Below are 21,432 nucleotides of genomic sequence, written 5' to 3'. Positions count from 1 at the left end.
AGAGTAGCTGAGGTGGACCTAAACTGATTAAGTAACAATGAGTTGGAGGGAATCCTAAACAAACAAGCCAAGAGAAGGAAAAACAAAAAACAAAAAAAACCTCATCTGAATTTGAAAACGACATTCCATTCTAAACTGAACCATTCTCTGACATTTTCCCCCCATCTCAGGAACATTTTCTATCACCTGTGTACCAAAAAACAAAAAAAAGAAAAGAAAAGAAAAAGTCATTGCTTGAATCCTTTTCACCTAAATAAGGCTTAGCAAAATAGGCATAAACATAAGTTACAGGTGTCACTCATCAAAAAGCATATCTGCCTTTGATTCTACGAGCAGATGTTCATTAGTTCCCAAGTTTAAAAGTTGAAGATTGTTACTGTACTCCTTTGTCAGGATAAACATTTGGTTTATTTGCAAGACAGGGAACTTGACCCAAAAAAGTCAATAAGAGACTTTGAACTGTTTGTACCTGGTTCATTTTATCATTCAGACCTTAGCCCACTTCTTCCCATTTCCAAAAGGCATTTCCATCCTCTTCCACAGCTCCAAGCCCTTATCTCCAGGGTTCCAGTATCATATTCGACAGGGTTCCAGTCAACTCACTAGACTCAGGTAAGCCCTCTTCTATGTCTGTGTCCCACCAGAACCTCAATGCTAGTGCCATGCCCTATCTCAAACCAGCCCCTCTTACCAACCTTCTGCTTTCTTTTAAGATCAACACCGTTCTCCTAGTCACCCAGGTTCCAAAAGTCAGATACGTTTGTCCACCACCCATCCCTCCCTCTCTTCACAAAAAATGATTCATTCACTCTACAGCTTCTCCAGCCCCAAACCCTAATTCTACCTACTTTCATTTCCTCTTAGGTGCTGGCCATCTACCTTCACCACTAAACTAACCATCAATTGCCAACGGAAGGCCATATAAGAGGGGTCTCACACTCATATGCCTATAGGGACAATGCAGTTAGCATCCAGTGGTGAGGCAGACTAGGAGTCTAAAGAACTAAAGAATAAACAGCAACTGATGCTGGGCCTCCGTACCCGGAGGAGAACAGGATGAGCCAGGACTGCGGTAAACACAGCACACACGTCCCCTCAGACAGACACAATCACAACCACAGGTTTCCTGCAGGAGTATGGGCCTGCTCCTGCCAGAGCTTTCAATTTTACAGGAGTAGGTGGAAATCTGGACATTTTGTGGGAAATTTCCCCATATTTAAATGTTGGCAACCATTTAAAAAAATGTTTTGAATGCAGTATCAAACAGGACACAACTCTGAGGTGTATTCAGCCCACGGGCCATCTAGTTTTCAACCTCTGCTATAAAGCATGGTGACTTCGGGATGTATAGCCTGGGTTAAAATTCAGGCGTGGGACCTTAGACATCCTCCATCACCCCTCTGAGTCTCAGTCTCTCCTGCTGTAGAATGGCGATAATAAGATGAAGTATCTCACAGAGCTGTATGAGCCTTAAATGAGAGAATGCAAGTAGGGGCCTGATCAGGTCCTCCTTCACAGGTATTATTATCTTATTGCTGCTCTTTAAAAATCAAGTCTAAAACCTCTAGTCTGACATTCAAAGTAAACCATAATTTGGCTCTGAATCTCCCTTTCCAAGTTTTCTTCTAAAGTGCTCTCACTTTAAGGTACGCCAATCGCATCACAAAGAGCTTTGAACTTTTATAACTTCCAGGAATTACCATATGTGCTTGGCAAAAAATAAAAATAAATAAAAGTGAGAGAGGGTATGCAATATAACCATTTAAACAGCAATGGCCATTCTACTCAGGACACTTTGGCCTGGAAATTACTGCAAACTCAGAGACATGAGTCTGCTGTTCCTTTGAGATGTCTCAGGTCTTAAGGCCTCTCCAAGAAGCTACACCTCAAGGCACTGAGTCTGATTCCAGTGATTAAAAATATGTACAACTCTGGGACTTCCCTGGTGGCACAGTGGTTAGGAGTCCGCCTACCAATGCAGGGGACACAGGTTCAAGCCCTGGTCCGGGAAGATCCCACATGCTGTGGAGCAACTAAGCCCGTGCACCACAACTACTGAGCCTGTGCTCTAAAGCAGGAGCCACAACTACTGAGCCTGCGTGCCACAACTCCTGAAGCCCGTGCACCTAGAGCCCGTGCTCCGCAACAAGAGAAGCCACCGCAATGAAAAGTCCACGCACCACAACGAAGAGTAGCCCCCCCGCTCACCACAACTAGAGAAAACCTGTGCTCAGCAACAAAGACCCAACACAGCCAAAAATAAAATAAATAAATAAATTTATTTTTAAAAATATATGTACAACTCTATTTTTTACAACTTGACTCAAACAAAAGCCAACTATCTTGTATTTACTTGCCCCATTCCCTGGTTTTGGAATGTTGCCTATTCCACAGCCTACACACATATAGATACCTCTCCAAATGATAACATCAAATTGGTACCTCTTTCCAAGGCCAGCCAAACAGCTACTTCCTCAAAGGTGTTGGCTGATCCTTATCCCTCTGTATCTTGTGACCAGGATACTCAGAGTTCTGCCCTTTATAGTTACATGTGTGATTCTTCAAACCCTTACTCAAGTGCACCTTAAGATCAACTTGGTTTTACTGAACCTGACAAATGCTTAATAAATGAAGGACAAAGAGGGGGAAAAGATGAAGCAGAAGCAGCAGCAAGGCAGGGAAATGTCAATGATAAGGACAATGACAACAGTGATGGTCGCCGCCATGGGGCTGTGCTCTTACTTACATCGTTGGATGCAAAGAGCTGTACTCTACTGACCATTTATTGCGTTTCTGAACGATAAATGTACAGGGGTATCTTCCCCACCTCTCTCTCGTCCTTTTGGGGCACGTGACCTGCACAGGCACTCCTGCTGTCCCCATATTATGTGAAAAGTCACCCTCCCATTCAAACATAATCTAAATAAACAGGGAGCTAAGTGGCTCCTGCCACCAGTTTAAATTAATTAGTCCCACCTTCGATGCTGATTGGGATCAAGATAATGATGCACGCTTGAAGCTGGTCCAAAACACATATTGGTCACTTTAATCTGATTTGGAGAAACAAGCAAAGACCCCTACATAGAGAGAAGAATACCAGGATTGGGGGGGATGATGGGGGAGCAGCAGAGGGATATGGACCATCTGCAAAGTGACTGAGACTCATACAAGAAGAAAAACAGAATTCTCACCCAGATTAGAATAAACAAATTAAGGTTGATTTTCACAATACCTAGAATAGGTTTTTCTAAACAGCTGCTTAGAACCCATTAGCAAGTTGTGAAATCGATTTGGTAGATAGAGACCAGAATTTTTTGTAACAAAAATTGAACAGAAATTAGAAAGCATTGCAATAGTGTTTTGTAAAATGTGTAATTCAGCTTTACCTTTAATATGCACGCGTATGTGTGTATGTGCACTCAGTCATGATGTAAACTCAACTGCTGAGAGTCAAAAATGTTTTTAAAATACTCAAATAGAACGTTTGCGTTTATATAATCTCTGGGGACTAAGATTTTCCATTTTTTACTATGCCACACTCATAAAATAGGAGAATGTTTGTTCTTGCCACCTGTTGTGCACAATAGTTCAGTTCTTCAAGCTCAAAAAAGCCTATAAAAAATATCATTTGGGGCTTCCCTGGTGGCGCAGTGGTTGAGAGTCCGCCTGCCGATGCAGGGGACACGGGTTCGTGCCCCGGTCCGGGAAGATCCCACATGCCGCAGAGCGGCTGGGCCCGTGAGCCATGGCCGCTGAGCCTGCGCGTCCGGAGCCTGTGCTCCACAACGGGAGAGGCCACAACAGTGAGAGGCCCGCGTACCGCAAAAAAAAAAAAATATATATATATATATATATATATCATTTGGCACACTTTTCTCTTACCACTATCCTATTCCCATAGAGGAAGGTGAGAGTCACTCTAGAAAACCACCTACACTTTTTCTTGCTACTGGTTGTCCCTCCATATATTTCTCTTTCTTGTCAGTCCCCGACATCAAGTTACAAGTCCAAAAGCTCTGGCTCTCTTGGTGGTTATTTGCTTATAAGCACTGAACTATCACTTAAGGAGAGTGAACAAGCACACTGGATTTTCACCCAGAGTGTAACACCACTTATCAATCACAGCAAAAGTGAAGATTCAGAACTTGGTTTAAAATAGCTCCTCAACCTATCCCCTCTAGACCAGAAATGCTTTTTCTCAAGTTCTTTTTATGGCACATTTTTCTTAGTACCTGCTCTCCAAACTCCAAGTATCATCCCACATCTAATATCTAGCTTTGTCCGATATTACCCCTACCTTCCTTTATCCCCTCTGCACATTTCTCTTCAAACTCAAGGTTATTTTTTAGTTCAGTCAATAATTCTTCCATAAATGCCTAAAAAAGAAACAAAAACTAGAGCAATCTTATTTTCAATGGCATCCATGCTGCATGGTGGCCACAAAGGCCCATCCGGCTTTCACAGATGAGCAAGGCACCCAGCTGTCACGCGTTCGAGTGGAAAAGATCTACGTGGCACACCCACTCAAATCAGCCCTTAAAAACCTACCGAAAGAGGACTTTACTTTGGATTCTGTCCATTTTCCCAAGAGGTCATCCACCTCTCACATCAGCACTATCTACCACACTATTTTCACCGTCAACTGTTTGAGAACATATGCAACAGGAGAAAGTTAGTGTCGAGGAGTCAATTCACCAGTGTTTGAGTCCCAGCCACACACATGGTACTGCAGGAGTCCTGGCTCTGCAGGCTAGGAAAAATTAGTTGAGATATTTTTCCCCCAAAAAAGAGGTGTCATCCTGAACTCTAAAAACAATCCAAAAAAAGGAACCATATACGAAGAGAATACAATAGATGTTTGTTGAGTTCACTAAGTTAAAATAGCAAGCATAATAAAGGAATATCAAAAACAGTTCCTTCGGGGCTTCCCTGGTGGCGCAGTGGTTGAGAGTCCGCCTGCCGATGCAGGGGACACGGGTTCGTGCCCCGGTCCGGGAAGATCCCACATGCCGCGGAACGGCTGGGCCCGTGAGCCATGGCCGCTGAGCCTGCGCGTCCGGAGCCTGTGCTCCGCAACGGGAGAGGCCACAACAGTGAGAGGCCCCGCACCGCTTAAAAAAAAAAAAAAAACAAAACAAAACAAAAAAACAGTTCCTTCAACCTAGAGTGTCTTTTGTTCCTGGTTCCCAAACACACTTAAGGACTTGTGTCTGGCATCATCTTCTCTTGCGACCGCCTCCCTGACTGTCTAGAGTACTGGCTTCCTTTGCTCCTTTCACGTGCAACCATCCAATCATTCTCTCAGCAATTAAAAAACAATTTACTGACTGTGTGGTCCGGGCCAGGTATTATATTAGGTGCAAGAGATACACAGAAGATGAATACGACACAGTCCTTGCCCTCAAGGAGCCCAGTGAGAGAATTTGAAAAGTTTTAAATTGGTGAAGAGAAATGAATTGTGTAGAACTTTAAAAATGGAGGAATGAATAACTTGAAGTCCTTGCCCTCAAAGAGATCAATCAAGTCCCAGAATGAGTAGTGAAGATGACCAAACCCTAAAAGAAGGTCAAAAGGCAAAATCCAGGAAGCATTCTTGCTTGCAATGACCAACCATTCTGAGCCCTGAAGGATCTGACTGTCCTCAAAAGTGGGAGAAATGAGGGATAGGGCAGCCAAGGTTTAGCCTTATGATGAGAGAGCTGAACTCCTGCAAATCCATTAGGGCACCTGCGCTAAATCGGACCCTCTGACCTAGCCCATCCTCCAAAAACAAACTTCACCTGCTGCATGAACCTCCACAAAATTTAGAAAGGCTAAAATGTAAAGTCACATTCCCAGTCACAGAAATAAAGGTCAAATACCCAGAGCAAACAATGAAGCAACTCCAATGGGCAAAGTGGAATGTTGGTCGAAGACTGAAACCCAAAAATCAAACAACTGAGTGGCGGTGGCTCTGGAGAAAAAAGCTCTCCTGGATCACAGGAGAGTCTTTTAGACATATAAACAAGCTCAGATTTCCAGAAACACACACAAGAGCACAAGAATATTATTCAACTGTGCAGCCGGTTTGAATACTGGGGGTAGGGGGAAATGTTTGTTTCAACTTCAAAAAGGAAGCTGCTGGGTCTCCTATTAATTTTGAGAGCATAAGTTCAAGTAAAACTACCTTCAATCTGAACCAAAGGCTGTGATGTGCCAACCACACCAACTCTTGACGAAGCTCTTTCACAAGGGGTCTTTAATTTGAAGGCCCTTCCCAATAGGCAAATCCTGGTTTGGAACTTCTGATTCTTAAACTAGCACGGCAAGCAAGAGCAGTCTATGGCCAAGTATTAAACAAGAAGAGGTAAGTATTCCATTTGGTTCTTTTAAGAGCTGGAGTTGGCCACAGAAAGAAACACAAAGTTTTCACTCCAAGAGATCAAAGAAAGCATTTTGTACCAGGAAACCCAATTCAAATCCTCATTTCCAGGAATAAAGCCACAGTGCCCAATATTTGCCTGGGAAAATAAAACAGGAGACTATGTGGCCTCCAATTAAAATCTCTGATGGTTTTATTTCAGAGCCTCGCCAGTTTAATGCCGTGAACATTTTAGCCAGGCACTGCTTTAACTTAAATAGCGGCTTCCCAGTCTGAACGGTCACACTTACACTGGGTAAAACCGAAAGCGTTTCAACACTTCATGACAGCATTCTTTGCCCCATCCTGAGCACTAGATATATAAGACAAGGTGATGCTGAGAAGTGCCAGCTTCAGCCCAGCCCATGTCTCCCATAACCGCAGTCAGGAGAAACCACGCAACAGTCCATGCTATTATTCTAGTCACGATATTGGAAATGAGAGTGGAAGCAGGAGAAAATGGGTAGGGGGCAGGGGGGACAGACCTCAATCTTATTCAGGTATGACAACAATCAGCTTGCTTTAAAATTATCACCTGGGGTCTTGTCAATCAGCCAACAGTTCTTGCGTGCCTACTTCACACAGGCACCAAGCTAAGTCTACGTAGTGCAGTGACATACTCCCCAAGTAATCATTATGTTAATGGTTATGTGTTTAATTTCCTTTATCTTTTTATAAAAAAGTATGCATCGTGTATGTAGGTTATAAAGTCTAAAAATAAAATCAGCACCCATGAACACATCACTTAATCCAAAAACCAGAATATCACCCAATACTGCATCATCTACCTACCTCCCCCACCCCACCCAAATCCCCAGGTCCCCGCAACACACACACACACACACACACACACACACACACACACACACAGAATTCATTGTCCTGAACTTGGGTTTCAATCTAAGTATAAATGCATTGGGCTTCCCTGGTGGCGCAGTGGTTAAGAATCCACCTGCTAATGAAGGAGACACAGGTTCGAGCCCTGGTCCGGGAAGATCCCACGTGCCCCGAAGCAACTAAGCCCGTGCACCACAACTACCGAGCCTGCAATCTAGAGCCCGCGAGCCACAACTACTGAGCCCGCACGCCACAACTAATGAAGCCCGCGCTCCGCAACAAGAGAAGCCACCGCAGTGAGAGGCCTGCGCACTGCAAGGAAGAGTAGCCCCCGCTTGCCACAACTAGAGAAAAGAAAGCCCACGTGCAGCAACAAAGACCCAACGCAGCCAAAAATAACTAAATAAATAAACCATTTTTTTAAAAAAAGTATGAATACATCTTTAGGATTATTTCCTAATCATAACCAGTGAGTTGGCTTTCCAAATACAGCAGTGTTATATTGTTTCTTCTTAACAGATGATGTCTTTAAGGGTTTTTTTTTTAAGGTGAATCGTTGCTTTAAAGACAAATACTAACTAATTAATAGACTGAGACAGACTTAGCTATGGTAAACTCATGAAGACAGTGTACAAATGAATGACCTTTGGCAAACACTGGCAAGAATGGCCGAGAACATGGGTTCCACAGTCCCACAAACTCCTGGTTCAAATCCCCCACTCCACCACTGACCAGCTCTACAGCTTAGGGCAACTTAATTTTGCAAGCCTCTATTTCTTATTGTAAAGGAATGAAATGATAATAAACCATATGGTTGTTGTGAAAGTATAATGAAAACGTGCGTGTGAAGAGCTGAGCACAGTGCCTGGCATGTTTTACCCAGTCCACTTCCTGCCCAAATCAACATCTCTGTCATTAAATTCACTCAAAACATATCAGAGGACTGTCCCACCATCAGTAGCTTACTTCTCCCTAATTCCTAACATGTAAAAATAAATCAAGAGTCAGGGATCGACAGCAGAGCAAGCACAGAGGAGAGGTTCCCGTCCCAGCTCCCGTTTGCCTAAAGTACACTATTTACGCATTGATTCCATCTTCACCTCATGACCTTGAAGAGCGGGATCATTTTTCAAATCCATTTCTACCCCATCCCTCCCTCCCCCAGAAAGCTGGACTACTCAATCCAACCTTACCTAGAAGCCTATCACGATCATCACGGGACCCGTTCTGTGCAATCTAGGGTAAGATAGAGGCATAGTCTCTATTTACTGATTCAATCACTGTTATCCGTTCTGTCGACAAATGCACAAAATCTGGTCAATCACTACTTTGGCAACAAAACATCACAGTACTATTAACGGAATTAAGTTCCTCACTTCTGAAATTAACTCGCCACGTTCCTGAATATGGCATACTCCTCCATCTTTACTCTGCATCCTCAGTATCCTTTTAAATTACTTAGAGGTAACAAGAAACTTATTCGGATTCAAATGATCACTCTCTTCCAAGGTACGAAAGTCGTAAAACTGCTACCTATATCAAGTTTTATTTAAAACCACTCTCTCCATTTCAAGTAAAACTCACCCATACTTCTAGAAAAGGAGGGACTTGACTTTTTTTGCCATCTATGCAGAGTTTACTGCAACATAATTCACCACCTTTGAGTATTTTCAGAAGGGGTGACGGTAGAAATGCGATTATCCAACACACAATGCAATCAGTCTAAGGCCTACACATCTCAGCCTCCAAAGACTTCTGTTTTTTTAATCCCAGGACAGAAAACAAAAACAACAGAATCACAAGAAAGCAGACTTGGTCTTAGAAGCCAGGTGATCCAAGTCCTGACCAGGCCTAAGATAACCTCCCAACCCCTGTGTCCCCATCAGTGAAATGGTGAAGATCCATAATTCATATTCAAGCATACTGTAAAACTGGGTGGTGAGGCCAGTGTCTGAGGTCAGCACAAGTCTAGTGTCTGCTGGCTGCCCAAGCCCAGGCCCCCTGCCAGCCACCCACCTCCAGAGACAAGTGCCAGGACATACTATAGTGTTTCCATTTAAGGCTCGCCACTTGGATCAGCCCAGCTCTTGAAATTTCTTACCACCACCTTTCCAGGAAGAATTTTTTGGGGGGAAAAGGGAGGTGGTGTCTATTTTTTGCCACCGCCTTTCCTTGGGCTGTCAGAACAGTCTGCATCTGTGGGACAGGATTCTTTAAAACCACTGGGTTAAGTCCGTGTCTAAATGCCAGGGCCTCTTCTCAAAAATATACCAAAGTACATATGAGATCAGTCCCTTTTCTCATCATCATCGAACTCCCACCTCACACACTTCAAAAAAGAAAGAAAGCCCAATAAAATTTACAAACCCATTGTATTACTTTGCTACCTCTCTCCCAAAGCCACATTAAGCACAACTTTTTAACCAAGACTTTTCTTTTGCTACTAAGTGGAATGTTTTCTACCCTAAGTAGCTTCTTCTACAGTTTCTCTCCCATGCGAGGAGCGTTCAAAACTCCCGGGGAAAAGAAGGGGAGTCTGGGGAGAGTGGGAGACTTATCTGTCACAAACTGGACAGAGCTGAGGCAGTCTAGAACCCGACGGAAGTTAGGGAGTCCGGCAGCCCCAGAGGCCCACATCTCTCCCCAGCGCACCCAAGGGTCTAGCCTCGCTGTTTTGGTGACCGTGTTGAAGGAAGGGTTTTAAACTTGGCAAAGTACCGTGCAACATCTGTAACCACATTTGCCTTCTGGGGATCGGAAGACGAATCCCACATTCCTGGCTTTCAAGCTTTTTGAAACTGCAGCTAGGAAGAACGGAGGGAGGGAGGGCGTTGAGCAGAGTTTATTGGCTGTCTTTCCAGCAGAAAATTCCTCTTGGAAGAGACGGATATTTTGAGGGTGGGGGTGATTCGCCCATCCCTTTACTCTCTACCAAGCTCAGCTAGGAAGGTGAGCCCCGTGGCCAGGCGGTCAGATCGATTTACAAGTCAGAGGCGCGCACCCTGAAGGAGTTCACTACATGCACACACACACACACACACACACACACACACACACACACACACACACACTGCAAACCAGAGACCACCGCACTCCGCGCCTCTGGCCTCTGCCACATCCCACCGGCAGTTCAGGCCCACAGCAAGACAGTTTTGTTCCGCGGCGGCTTCCCCCACCGAGAGTGAATCGGCTTGGGGGAGAAAGGAATGAAAGCGAGGGGGAGGCACCTCAGACGCCCACCCTCCCACCCCCAATTCCTGCCCCTTCTCCCGCTAGGCTCCCTCTTCCCTCGGTCCTCCCGGTTCCGGCAGACGCGGCCGGCGACCTGCACTAACCTCTGGTCCCGCGGCGGCGGGGGGCCGAGCCGGGGGAGGCGGAGTGCGAGCCAGCCGGGCGCTGCAGGTCGGCGCGGCGCGGCGCGGGGCGGGGCGGTGCAGCCGGCGAGGGAGCCCGGAACTCCGCGGGGCCGAGGGCCGGCGGCCGGCCCAGAGCGGCAGCGGCGGCGGCTGCGGCGGGCGGGTGCGGCGAGCCGGTGCGGGGCGCCGGGGGCTTTCCAGCCCTGGGGCCGGCGCGGCTGGCCGAGGAGCTGCCAGGCAGCGGCGGCGGCAGCGGCAGCCACCCCGGGGAAAGAGCCGGAGGAGGGAGGGGAGGCGGGGTGAAGAGGAGGCGGAGAAGGAAGGGGAGGAGGGCGGGCGGAATAAACTTCCCGAGGCGCTGCGGCACGGGCTGGAAAGACGGCCGCGGGCGGGCCGGGTGGGGGCTGGCCCGGGGGGCGGCGGGGGCGGGGGCGGAGGACGGTCACTGGAGAGTAGAAAAGTTCCCCCAGCGCCGAGGGGGAGGCTGCGGCGGCGGCGGCTGCTGCAAAGAGCAGGAGCCGGAGCGGGAGGAGCGGGAGGAGGAGGAGAAGGAAGTGGCTGCGGAGCGCTCGGCCAATGAGTGTCTGGAGCTGTGATTAACCAGGCAGCAACACATCATTTCCTCCCGGCGCGGATCCAGGGAGCCGGGAGGGAGAGGGAAGGCGGCGGGGCGGGGCAGTCCCCGCGCCCCCTGCAGGCGCCTAGCCGGGGGCGAGCCCGCCGAGCCCCGCCGAGCCTGGCCGAGCCGCCCCCGGCGCGCCTGGCGCTGTCTGGCCGGCAAGGAGGAGGCTGCGAGCGCGCCGCCCGCGGGGCTCCTCGGAGGCGGGGAGGCGGCGGGGCAGGCCCGAGCCGGGCTCCCGCGGCCGGGGTGGGAGGTGGAGAGGCTGCGCAGCGGGGTGAGTGCCCAGGTAGGCGCGGGCGGGGCCGTCTGGACAGCTCCCCGGGGCGCGCGGCGCGGGCGGGCCGGCGGGCCGGCGGGCTGCCTCCCGGGCCCGGGACTTCGGGCGGCGTGCGGCTGGGGTCCAGCTTGACAGACTTAGGCTGGATTCTCGGAGAGAAGCCTCGGCATTCTCAACCAGGCCATTTCTGACCTGTCTTCAGATCCCCTTCCACTTGGCTCATTTCCTCGTAAGGTCTGGGGTTATGCAAGAGCTTGCCATTTTTGCAGTCCGCCTCCTTAGTAATAAAAATATGCATTTGGGGCGGGGGGAGGGGGTTCTGCGGTAATCTGGCCCTGCCCTAGGCGCCATGAGAGCTTACAGTGGATAGGAAGGGACATTCCCCGCCACAGGGAGGCTGACAACCTCGGTCCTTAGATACACAAAACACACCAGTGTGCTAATATTATCCAGAGCATCAAAAAGGCATGTGAGGATCAAATTTTGCATGGTGCCTGCTGAGTGTAAGGAAAGCACCAAGCCATTTTCTCTGCCCTCTAGAAGTTTAGAATGCACAGTTCTATCACAAAGCCAAATAAAAGCGTGAAGCTAATAAATGGGAATACCATGAAGTATTTTTATCTCTACAGGTTCATTCATGCAGCAGGCATTTACTGGGTGACTGTCTGCAGTACTGCAAAAGGCTGCAAAGAAAATGGAAGATCTGGTCCCTGCAGGTCAGGAGTTTACAATCTAATCAGAAACACAAGGCAAATATACATGAAGCCCCTAGAAAAGAAGATGTAGAAGGCTGGGGGCATTTTTCCATAAGGGGAAGGGCTTTGTACCTGTATGACTGGTGGGAATCAGGAGAGGAAATTACAGGTCAGTCCAGCAAGAGTGCCTGTATGTATTCTGGCTCTGTAGAACAATGTGGCAGGTACCTCAGTGTCACTGGGCTGAAGCGTCAGCCCTGCCACTTACAAACTGTGTGACCTTGGGTACATTTTGACCCTCTTTAAGAGGGAATATAGCCTGTCTCATGAGGTTTGTTGTGCGGTTCAAATGAGATTACACACATGTGGGAGCTTCTCAAGCTGCTGTGTGGAATATTCCTCAGTCGGGTCCATTTACGGCGTTCTCATGTTACTGACCTCTTCTTGGTAAGCTGCTTTGTAGTATCCTCTAGGCTGTAAGCTCCAGGAGGGCAGGAACCAAGTTTGGTTGTGTCCACCATGTATCATCATGCCTAGCAGAGTAGCACATGTGAGTACTCAGTGAAGGTTTGCTGAGTAAGTCAATAAATGAACTAATGAATCCTGTGAAGCTTTTGACTGTTCCTTTTATCTCTAACTTCACAGTGGTCTTATTGTGTGGCTGGCTCAATGCAGAACCCTCTAACTCAACCCTCATGTAAACTAAGTTGTATTCCAGGAGACTCTCTGGGAGGATTCTGGGTACTTCTTGCAGCCTTGTAACATAGATAAATTGATAGAGTGTGTGTGTGTGTGTGTGTGTGTGTATAAAACAGGAGGATACACAAGGATACAGCCCTTCACACAAGGCCCACCAACGCAAGGATACAGCCCAAATACAGACCTTTGGCTTGGATACCTTAATCCAGGGTTTCTCAACCTTGGTGCCATAGACATCTTTGGTTGGATAATTATTGTGGGGTCCTGTCCTGTGCAGTGTAAGAGGTTTTGCAGCATCCTTGACCTCTATCCATTACATGTAAATAGGACTCCCTCCACAGTCATGACAACCAAAAATGTCTCCAGACATTGCCAAATGTCTAGGGAGGTGGGAGGAAGCAAAATCACTGCCCATTGAGAACCACGACTTACCCCAACATCTAACCCACTGATTTAACTCTGGTGGAAAATCACACTAGTAAAGTAACTTGGAGGAAATACATCTTCTGTCATTCTCAGATTCCCAGATCTCTTCCATCGTATGTTTCAAGGAGCAGGACTCTTGTTAATTAATTGCTGCTGCATTGTGAATTGGCAACTCTTCTGTTTTCTGCATATCCTCCTCCTTTACACCCAGATCAACATGTTCATTTCTAAAAGTCAACAGCTTTCAAAAACTATTAGGAAACAGAGTCTTGAGCAACCTAAGAGTCCTGTACAATGTTTTCCTATAAAATTGGGGAAATGTATTCCATAAAATTTTGGAGATTGTGATACAGAATATAAATTATAATTTTTAGAAATGATTTCATTTAAAATATCTAAGCAACTACAGTGAGTGATTTTCTCTCATCTTAAAGCCATTTCTTTTTGGCTCCCAGAGTGTTTTCCTTTCATAATTGTATAGAGGAACATGGCTTATTAAAACCTATAAAGCAAACTTCAGCTTAGTTATATATATCAACTTTTACAAGCAAATTCTTTAGAAGAATATTGGTGGGATGTTTGAGAGCTGGTGTTGATGAGAATCATGATGGATTGATGTGCTGCAGTTCAATTTCTAGAGGCTTCTGGAAGAAAAATAAAGATCAGTGGTTGAAGGAATGAACAAACAAATTCTGATAAGTCTGTTCATTTGATTTGGGCATGTAGAACCAAAAAAAATCCCTGCTCCCAGCAGGCAACAGTACCATGTTTACAATGCGAGCAGACATTTTTGTTCAGCAAGACAATATCATCTGTCTTATTAAATAGTTATTTGAAGCATTGTTTTTATAGTTTCGTTCATATTTAGTTTTGGTTGTAAAGTTGTGTAATGGTTACAAGCATATGGAGATTAGTTTACATCTAGTTGAGTGGTCATTCACATTTAAGTTGAGCGTTGAAGGCTGGGTAGGCATCCAAACTGCTTAGAAAAAGCACACAGTTTGAGGGCTGGATGTGGTTTATGGTAAAGCAATTCTCCCATTTCTGTTTTGTTAGACTGGAACTAGGACACATACTCTTAGGGGATCTCCAAGTTCTCTGTGAAATTTGTTCTTTTGCTTCAGTTACAATATTTTTAAAAGAAATTAACACCATATTAAAGTAATTAATATGATGCATATTCTGGATCATATAAATGTTTACCATGCAACCAGGATTCCACTACCCTTTTTTGCTATGTACCTATAAAGAACATGAAGTTTATTTAAATGAAATTTTATAAAAATTATTTAAGGCATCACTGAAGGTCCATGGAATTTTTTTCCTTTTGAAGGTGTCCATATATTACTCAAGTGTGAGAAATGCTGACCAAGCTGCATCATAACTATTCCTGGTGAATGATGAATTAAAAGACCCTGAGATCTAGAATTTAGTCCTAATACTGAGGCCCATAAGAAACCAATATTATGTTCCAAAGATTGAAATGACTGGATCAGAACAGTAAGAGGTGGAAGGGAAATCATAACCTGAAAGGGTCACTAAAAATCCTATCAGGACTGGCACCCTTTTCCTCAAAAGGTAAACATTTAACCAGTTAGGACAGACACTTGTTTTCTTCCAGTTAAACTTTCCCAGGTGTATGAATGACTCATTAATTGTTCATTTCATACAAGACTTTATTGGACATCCACCATATTCAAAGAACTGGGGGAGCTACAGCCACTTCCCACTTGGGAAAGTTCATCCAGTGATTCCTGGCACAGCGGGTTACATGCAAACCAGTGTGTGGCTATGAGCCAACCATGTGATAAAAGAGGCATTACAAAACCATTGCAGAAAGGAAAGATTATTCATTAAACAATGTTGAGGCACTTGGACAAAATCCTGTTATTGCATCTTCTCACATCATTCCTGAAAATATTTCCAGAAGGAATAAAGAGTTAAACATATTTTTTAAATTATAAATTAACTCAGAGCAAATATAGGTAGATACCTTTGGATGAGGAAAGGACTTTTTTTTTTTTGGTTCCACCACAGGGCTTGCAGGATCCCAGACCAGGAATCGAATCCAGGCCCACAGCAGTGAAAATGCCAATTCTTAACCACTGGACCGCCAGGGAATTCCCAGAAAGGACTTTCTAAGTAAAAGCTATGGAAGAAATAAAAAAGATTGGTTGGCTTGACTATGTAAATTTTTTTCCTTAAAATGTCTTAGGGAACAAGCAAACAGATAAAACGGGGTGGGGGGAGCCAAGTAGTGAAGCTACTTACAACATATACTCAAAAGGGTTAAAATCTTTAATATATTAAAAAAAAAGTACCAATCAACAAAATGGACCTTTTAATAGAAAGTTGGGTAGATGTCATAACAGACAAGGAAAAATAAATTTTACATATGAACGTTAGGAAGAAGTTTACTCTAAAAATTGAAAGGGTAGTGCAAACAAAACTGAGATAAAATGTTTTACACAATTTGCCAGCAAGTGAGCATCTTATCTGTTGGTAAGATTGACTTTTAAAGGACATTCAGTTGCTGTGGAGAGTATAAACTGGAAAGCAGTTTCTTGAAGATAATTAAATGATATGTATCAAATACCTTAAAAATATTTATACCCTGATACTTTAATCCATTTCAGGAATTTATTCTATGAAAATAATAATCACACAAAGATTTATATAAAAGAATGACCATCATCTAATAATTTTGGAAATGCCAACAATAAAGCATAAGTTGAAAAAATAGGATACCAAGATACTATTCCAATTCCATGACCCTTATAAACACTCGAATCCCTCACACTCACATATACACAAAGATGAAAGACTAGAAGGAAATTATTTCAGATGTGTGGTAATTATCTTTAAATCATGGATAGGGTTAACATATTTTCTTCTTTACACATGTCTGTGTGTTGTAAGTTTTCTATATTACTTTCATAAGCAGAAATAATCATTATAAAAATAGAAATGCATATATTTTTAAAGGGTCTGACGATCATGGAACAAACCTAACTGGGGAGGAATGTATATGGACTTATATGTGTGAAGCGGGAGTTAGGAATTAGAGAATAGAATTCAAATTAGGCATTTTTCTGCTCTGCTGGTAGGTCCATATCTTTCAGAAGAAAATTTCCCAGGGGCCTCAGAGCCTTGTCTCATTCTTTGCCTGCATCTCAGTCTCTTTGTGACTCATTTCCTTGCAATCTTGAGGGCTAGATGCCCATCAGCCCGGTCCTCGGTCTTGCACACATTCAAAAGCTGCTTGAGTTTCTAATTCGCTTAACTATGGTTAATTTTGCTACATTGTAGAGATGTGGATTTTTAAAAGCTACTCCCTGTGGATGAATGCCCTCAGGACAACCAAATTAACTCCTTCCCTCAAATTAAACAAATATATTTTGAATATAACGGTGTAGTTCTTGGTAGAATCCAGCCTTACAGTGGCTTTTTGTTTTTAAGGAACATTACTTTGCCTGACTGGTCCCTCCGAACACTGGCATCATGAAGACATGTTCATGGATAAGAAATCAAATTAATTTTCCAAGTCCTAGTGTAGCCCTACTCTACCAATATCTAAACTCCAAAGGCTTCCTTTTTATTAACCTACTTTTGTTTAATGAAACTCCAGAGATCAACTGCTAAGTAAGGTTAATTACATATAGCGGAGGACTAGCTATGTGACCTTAGGCAGGTAACTTCAGATTGCAGAGCTAGCTTCAGCCTAGCTTCTCCTCAGGTGGAAAAGTGAGGGGTGAATTGCATTTCAGAGGTCTCTTAGTTTCAAAATTCCAGGACTCAAGTTAGAATTACTAAGAAGCTTATTATCTGAAATTGTTGATGCTGTGTTTGACATTTTGGGGGACGAAGAGCTTAAGATTCTCCAGGAACTAACAGAAGGCCAGTGGGACTGGAGTGAAAGGAGCATATGGTGAAGTGACCAGAGAAGACTGCGGTGGCCCAGCCCATTCATGCTGGTCTCACAAGAACAGAGCCAGGGAAGTGATTAAAGGGGTTTAAGCAAAGGAGTGAGTGACAAGTTTGCTCGATGTCATTTATCATTACACCCAAGACATCTGTACTCCTTTGTTAACAAGATTTTTCCCCTAATAATTACTTTTTAGGGCTCCCTGGTGGCGCAGTGGTTGAGAGTCCGCCTGCTGATGCAGAGGACATGGGTTCGTGCCCCCGTCCGGGAAGATCCCACATGCCGCGGAGCGGCTGGGCCCGTGAGCCATGGCCGCTGAGCCTGCACGTCCGGAGCCTGTGCTCCGCAACGGGAGAGGCCACAACAGTGAGAGGCCCGGGGTACCAAAAAATATATATATTTTTTTTTGTTTAAAAAAAAGATACAAATTATGCAAATACAAAAGGATATATTGTATAACAAAAAGTAAATTCCAGAATCACCATTTTCCCAGCCACCCACCCTCTTAACGCTTCCTTACAGAAACATTGTAGACGTATGAAACTATACATTGTGCACTCTTCTGTCCTTTGCTTCCTTTATCACCATATCAATAATACTAGGCCCTATTGTTAAATAGTCTTTGCTATCACAACGAAGTAATTACAAGTTTTACTACTATTATTGTTCCCCCCTTCAAGTAAGCATAGATTCACAGAAGTCTAAGACTGGAAGGGACCAAAATCTCATCGAGTCCCAGCTCTGCCTTTTACAAGGAAAAAGTTTATTGCTGAAAAGTCATGTGATTCCTCAAGGTCTCACAGCTCCTTAAGGTAAGGCTGGATTCGGAACTCTCGGCTGTCCTAATCACCTTTAGGTCCCTTTATACTTTCTGATTAGAAAGTTACACGTGTTGTAATTAAAAATGCTTTTTAAATGATATGCATGGTATGATCTGATTTTTAATTTTTAAACAGATATGTGTGATGCACAGAAATGAGTTTGGAAGATATGGAATAAGATGTTGTCAGTGGTAATCTTGGCAATGTGGGTGATCTTTATACTTTTTTGGGTTTTACATTTTTTTTTTTTTTTTTTTAATTTATTTTTGGCTGTGTTGGGTCTTCGTTTCTATGCGAGGGCTTTCGCTAGTATCGGCGAGCAGGGCCCACTCTTCATCGCGGTGCGCGGGCCTCTCACTGTCGCGGCCTCTCGTTGTGGAGCGCAGGCTCCAGACGCGCAGGCTCAGTAGTTGTGGCTCACGGGCCCAGTTGCCCCGCGGCATGTGGGATCTTCCCGGACCAGGCTCGAACCCGTGTCCCCTGACATTGGCAGGCGGATTCTTAACCCACTGTGCCACCAGGAAGCCCACTTTTTTGGGTTTTATAGCAAGTTTATTGAGGTTAAAGTCACATACCATATAATTAACTCATTTGAGTATACAATTCAATGGTTTTTAGTATATTCACGGAGTTTTACAGCCATCACTACAATCAATTTTAAAACATTTTCATTACCTCCAAAAGATACCCTGTACACATTAGCTCACCATATTTACACTTTTTATTCTTATGTTGTATTTCCTAAAAATTTTAAAGTAATTGGTACTGTTATAATAAAAACAAACAAATCTATTAGAAAGAAAATTAAAATAATGCAATATTCACTATGAAAATATACAGAGGAAATAGAGAAAAGTATTTCAAAGGAGATAAAATCACTTAATTTTACTATTTCTGATATAAATAGATATAATTTGGGGGAAATTTTCTCTTGGTCTTTTCTGTGCATATTTATATATTACAAGGAAATAAGCATAGTTTTCTCCTACTTGTCTTAGTTATATTATTAGCATTTTCCCAAGTCATTAGATATTCTCTGAGTACGATTTTTTTGCCTGATTTAAGCCTATAGATAGACCACAACCTTTTACAGCATCTCATTATTTCCTTAGGATAGGTTCCTCAAAGTAGGAATCTAGATCATATTTCCAAATGCTAAGTAATTTGAACTGCTTCCCGTAGCTTGTCCATCTCACCATACCCTTTGCTGTCTTTGTCACCACACCCTCTATTATACTTGCCAATTTGGAAATTTAAAAACTTCTATGTTTTAATTTGCATCCTCTTGATTGCTAATGAGGTTGTACCTTGCTCATAAATATATCAACTGTTTGTATTTTTCTAATTTTCTTTTCAGTTAATGCCCTTTACCTATTATTCCATTGGAATGTTAGAGTTATTTTTATTGATAAGAGTATAAAGAGCTTTCTATTTTTCTTTCCTGCTGAGCATCGACCAGGTAGAAATTCCAATCTATAAACAACTTTTAAAGATTGACTTGGTTTCCACTTATTATTTCTCACATTTTTGCAACGGGACTGGCTGCCTTTCTTTACGGGGACTCTTTCCTATTTTACTTAAGAAATTGCTAACTTCTTGAAGTTTCCTTGCAGTTTGATAAAACAGTTCAACAATTTCCTTCTAAAGCTCCCAAAATCATACTGTATTTACTACCAATAATATAAAAAACTGTTTTAATAAGCTTTGATTTTCCTAAGTTGTCAGGTAACTTGTGTTCAGCCAAGTTCACCCACCCCTGTAAAAGGTAACATCAACACTGGGCCAAATATACTAGGATATATAAAATGCACTCAAGTCGCACTCCACTTTTCTTTTTGACAAACATGAGTTTTTAAGCCAATGAACAGTCTGAATTTGTGTGTGTGTGATATTAACTTTCTTTTACTGTAGTAGAGTTGGTTCACAATGTTGTGTTCATTAACAGCCTGAAGATTAACTCTGACTCAGTTCCTCCCAGTGCTTCACCACAGAATACAAAAGGTTCCCAAATCCTCCAGTTTCTAACACAGAGATCCAGTGTGGAATGAAGAAAGCAAACGTATCATTCTTTAGCAGCTAAAGATGTTAGATTGATCACAGCTAAGAAACTGGAGTTTCAACATGTGGGATGTGAAAACATTTGAATCTCTTCAGGACCTTGGAAGGGAAAAGAAATACACAAACAGCAAGGAAAAAGTATGGATGACAGCGATTAGTCCTGGATAGAAAATGGCCACGTAACCCATTTGGTGAAGAGAGAGGAAAAAGGCAATTTATTGATCTGAGTGAACACACAGCAAAGGCCATTCCATGCAACCTCTCAAAGAGCTGAGATGAGCTTTCAATTTAGAAAAGCTTACTCTACTGCTGCTAAAGGTTGGGGTTCCCTGTTGACAAATCAAGCAAAGATTTGTTGACAAATCAAACGTTCATCAGAAGTTCTTCTACTGTGAATTGTCTGCTTCTACTTGATTTTCAGTTAATTGTGTATTAGGTGTCAGTGAAACGTAATAATCAGAACACAGCCTTAATTAGATACTATTTGATTTTGAAAATCAAAACAAAAATTGCTTTATATTTTTACAGTGATCATTGTTCAGACTTTGAAATAGAATGATGGGGTTTTCTATTTTGAAAAGAATTTAGAAAAATTTAGTACAACTCCACTTTTCTTGTTCTTTTTCCTGTTTTTTTTGAGGATTTCATGATGTTATGGTTACTTTTTAATGAAAACTTTCAAACATAAACATAAAAGAAAAAAATAGAATAATGAGCCCCATATACCTATCACCAGGTCGAACAATGATCAAGATTAGGCCAGACTTGATTCATCTATTTCCCATGCCCCCTTTCACACCCCCTTTTTTTTGGGGGGGGATGGGGTCTTATTTAGAAGTAAACTTCAGCTGTCATGTCATTCCATTCCTACAGATTTCAGCAAGCATCTCTAAAACATATGGACATTTTCTTACCCAACCGTAATGCCACTAACATACCTAACAAAATTAATGATTACTTGGTACATCCCCAGTTCAGATTCTAATTGCCCAGATTTTCTCAGAAAGGTCTTTCATCAAATCAGGACCCAGACAATACCTGCTTGTATCATGTAGTTGTTTGGCCTTTTATTAAGTCTCTTTTAATTTTGAGAATATTTAGTCCTCCCTCCCTCCCCCAACCCCACCCATTTTTGTTCTTGGTGGTGGTGGCGGTGGTGATGCTCACGCCATTGATCTGTTGAGGAGACCAGGTCAATGGGCTCCACCTCCATTTTAACTTTTTAACTGTAGAGGAAAATAGAGGCTTAAAGAACTTGAGTGAATTCCCCCAAAAGAGGTAGTTAATACAGTTAATACAGTAGATTCAGAGCTCCT

General features: G+C 43.5%; 1 protein-coding gene across 3 annotated transcripts in view; it reads right to left on the bottom strand.

Moving 5' to 3' along the window:
• Nucleotides 1-10,959, bottom strand: part of ACVR1 (activin A receptor type 1) — a 131,861-nt gene extending 120,902 nt beyond the window's left edge. For 2 of the 3 annotated variants that reach the window (XM_032637735.1, XM_032637737.1), the window contains exon 1: nucleotides 10,573-10,959. The gene's annotated coding sequence lies outside the window, so the exon portion shown is untranslated. The remainder of the gene's footprint in view (nucleotides 1-10,572) is intronic. The other variant, XM_032637734.1, reaches the window with a different exon arrangement.
• Between the last annotated feature and the right edge of the window lie 10,473 nt (nucleotides 10,960-21,432).

Source organism: Phocoena sinus, chromosome 7, assembly GCF_008692025.1.
Source record: "Phocoena sinus isolate mPhoSin1 chromosome 7, mPhoSin1.pri, whole genome shotgun sequence".
NCBI lineage: Eukaryota > Metazoa > Chordata > Mammalia > Artiodactyla > Phocoenidae > Phocoena > Phocoena sinus.
The sequence above is the reverse complement of the archived record's forward strand: the minus strand, read 5'-3'. Positions and strand labels throughout refer to the sequence as shown.